The sequence below is a fragment of the Hippocampus comes genome, unplaced genomic scaffold, assembly GCF_001891065.2.
Source record: "Hippocampus comes isolate QL1 unplaced genomic scaffold, H_comes_QL1_v1.1 scaffold313, whole genome shotgun sequence".
NCBI classification, from domain to species: domain Eukaryota; kingdom Metazoa; phylum Chordata; class Actinopteri; order Syngnathiformes; family Syngnathidae; genus Hippocampus; species Hippocampus comes.
Genome location: NW_017805037.1, coordinates 114,591 through 118,550, shown reverse-complemented (window position 1 = coordinate 118,550; position 3,960 = coordinate 114,591).

The following is a 3,960-nucleotide window of genomic DNA, read 5'->3' as shown; positions in this document are numbered from 1 at the left end:
ACCCAAAAGGCGAAGTTAATTAATTAGCCTTCCGCGCCGCAGTGCCAGCAGGTTGTTGATTGTATCGCTCTAAGCCGCCGTCCTGTGTAAATTGAGCGAGATTGCAATCTAACAAGGCTTTGACCCGGATCCCCTCCCAAACAGCCTGATGGGAGAAACATTGACGAGCGGATTTAGCCGGACAAGGCGAGGGGACGAACGCCTTATCTCGAGGCGCGCCATCGGCGCCGTCGCCCGAGGGCCGGTCAGCCGGCTTCGTGCCATCGGGCAGACGCTCGCATCGTTTCCCACTGATCCCTCGGATTGAACTTGAAATCCCTTCACGCCAATTCCATTCGGAGGGAACGCTGCGCCGCCGTTTCATTATTTTCGCAGTTTGAAATCACAAGCAGCGCCGGCATGACGCCATCTCCTGCTTTGGGCGTTTGGACGTCCTTTTCTTTCATACGCTCCACACACGGCGAAGCCTCCAATTCCCATAAATGATGTCCATCACGCATGAAAGACTCCCGCGGATGATTTCAATGACATCACGCGAGCTCGCCTCCCACTCAACAGCTCTTGACTAAGCGTGGCTGCGGTGGTTGACGCGGTACGTGTTGCTCGCTTTTCCGCTTTTGCTCTGCGTTTACCACGGCGACCTTAATCACAGCAAAGAATCCCGAGGTATTGTCGTCTTGAGAGAACGACTGCCCGCGACGGCCGGAAGCGCTCCGACGGTAATTCCATCGCCGTGTGCCGCAGCAAAAAAATATTTCGACAAAGCTCTAAAACTCACCTGCCTGTTTTTTTTTTCTTTTCCTTCTTCTTGCTTATTTTTGCACGTCAACGCAGCGAGGCGATGGCTGACCTGTCCTCTGCAGAAAAGTAACATTGGTGGTCACGCCACAATGATTTGTGAACACGTCGTCCTTTTCACGGGTCATCTGGCGCCGCAAGGTACGCTGACTGTTATGAGCCGGCGGGCCCAATGGCTCCGAGGGGGCTTCCGAGTCGGCTCGCTCTCCTTTTCGCGTGCTCTCGGGCAGAGTTACGAGCAAGAAGCCGACGCCCGCACAAGCGCCAAACCCAGACGACAGTCAAGTATCGCCCGAATAATAAACGGATGCAAATGACCCAAATCTTAAAATAATGAAGAAAGAATGACCCCCGATCCGTCCAAAATCCATTTGACTTAATTCGGGGTGTACTCAACAGAAGATTAATCGTTGAATCCTCACACCATTTTTGGAGCGGAGAACCGGCGGCACGGTGCTCGAGTGGTTAGCACGTCAACCTCATAATGCAGAGGTCGTGGGTTCGATCTCGGCTCCGGCCTTCCTGTGTGGAGTTTGCATGTACTCCCTGTGCCTGCGTGGGTTTTCTCCGGGTATTCCGGTTTCCTCTCACATTCCAAAAACATGCATGGCAGGTTAATGGAACACTCTAGATCAGTGGTTCTTAACCTTGTTAGAGGTACCGAAGCCAACCAGTTCATATGCACGTGCACCGAACCCTTCATTAGTGAAAAACGAAACGACTTTTTACAAATTCAAGACATAAAAGTGAAAAAAAAGTAAATAACATTTCAAGACAGAAGTATAAGTTTTTATTTTTTTTATTTTACGACATACTATCACGACAGTCACACATTGACTACGGAGCGGAGTAAAATTTCCCGCAGCACTGATTGGACAAACTACGGAGCGGAATAAATTTTCCCGCAGCACTGATTGGACAAGCAATGTCATGTGATCATCTGCAGCCAGTGATGGGCAGGCGGGCGTGTCATAACGAATTGACATGTTGACCCTTGTGAGGATAAAGCGGTTCAGAAAATGGAGAACCGATCAAGCGGCACTCGCCGGAGAATTCCTTCGCTAGCCCTGCAGCAATAAATGCGACGTTGACAAAGACGATCGCTTTTGACTGACAGTGGGCATTTCCCCCTTTCGAGTGCAATCGTCGTCCCGATGGAAGGGGTCGCCGTCGATTCGCGAGGAGGTGGACAACGTCGATTTCGACTGTAATCAAATCGAATAGGCGCGTTGGGATGGCCGAAAATCGAACGGCTTTGAGCAGTTATCCGTTAAGCGTCGCTAACCGGTTTCCTTCATAATGCAACATCCTTAAGGGTGCGACTGCTTGAAGGCGGATAAGCCTCGATATCGATGCGCTTCTACTGACCCCCCCGAGTTCAAATATATCATAATTCACACGCCGGTCGGAATCATCTGAACCTGCGGCGCTGCAGGGTTCATCCCTGGGTAGTCATTGGGAAGATTTTTCAAACGTTCCGCACGAGCCTTGAGTTCATGAAAAAAATAACGGCAGATGATTAATTGATTAACACTCCATCAGGAAATGGGATCACGTTTCCGTTGGCGGGAGCGAGAGGCATTTCCATAAAAATCATTAGCTGGATAGCTTAGAACCGTTTCATTGCCATTTCTGTGCCGGATTGAACATCCCTCAACCAGCCTGGCATTGTAATCTTGGATTTAAGACTCGAAGGCCACCGAGCGAGGAAGCCCACATGTAAATACCGGCAAAAGAAAAGATCAGCTGCTCCCCTTTGGTCTCCGATTCATCTTTTCAGATCAAGGGCAAGATGAACGCAACTTTCTCCGAGTTTTCTCCCTTGGCTAATCGTTTTTTGTGCTTCTACCAAATGTTCGTAGGAGTGTTTTATCATCATCGAGCAGGTAAAATAACTTTTCAAAGAATTTCCAAAGCTGTGATGGGAAGTTGGAATGGAATGACATCCAAAGTTCACGATAGGAACCTCACTGTGCGCGAATGAGCACGATATTATGGCGAGGTTGGTGACGTTTAAAAAAAACAAAACAAAACAAAAAACGAGTGACACTCACGATATTGTAAAAACAAAACAAAAAAACTCAAAAAGCAAAAAAATAAGACGACAGGAGTGGCCACTCATTTTCTTGTGAGATGTTCATTTTGGAAAGAAAGAACAAACAAGCTCCTCCGTTGTTGTTTTTTGTTTTAATTTTTTTTGTGACATTTTAAATGGTCCGGAATTCAAATGTGTGAGTGGTCGTGAAACATTCTTTCCATCTGGTTTCGCAGCATGCTTAGCGAGGAGGCTCAGCAGCGCGCAAGTTCCAACTAAAACTTTTTTTTTTTTTCTTAATGGATGTGACACGAGAATAAACGAACGATGTTTATTTAATCCACGCCATCATCCCAGCCATCAAAATAAACAAAGTGCGAATGCTGTCGCCGTGTGCGCTGACACGGCAGGCAGGCAGAGTGGAGCAGCATCATCTAATGAACAATTTTCGATGGGTGACATCACGCTGTGAGGAGCGACGAGGGTTTGAATCGCAAATGTTTGCCCCGTTCGCGCGCCTGTGTGGGTTTTCCTCAGGTTGCTTTTTTTCAAACTTTCCATCTCTGACCACAAAGATTTTCGCATCTGTTGCTTTCTTATAAAAGAGCTCGTAATCTTTCAGTCGGGTCTCTGAATGCGACCTTTTAACAGTCCAAACGATGACAATCATTGACAATAATTGACCCAAAGTTGTCACGCGCCATCAACCGCACGTCATCGCCAACGGCCCCAATGTGGAACCTCTGAGCCTTTGTCTTCATCTCCTAGACTGAGACCGGGCCGTGATTTCCCAGCACATACGTTGTCATGGTGACAGCACACAGAATAAGTCCTCAGTGAGCCTCGAAATGACTGACAGATCCCGGAAGATCAGCTGGACTCGGCATCACACATGTTCGGTGAAGCCGGCGGCTCAAGCGAAAGACGACGGAAAGGTCAAAGGCCGCAATCTGATTGCCGTTGCGTCTTTTGACCAAGAGCCAAAAGATGACGCTGAACTTGCTTTGGAGCGTCGCCGCTCATATTTCTACCGGCCTAACAACTCGGGGAGCTCCGCCTCCCCGAAAGCCAAGTGCCCTCAGCAATGGCAAACAGTGAACGTATCACTGAGGCAACATCTGCCGCCC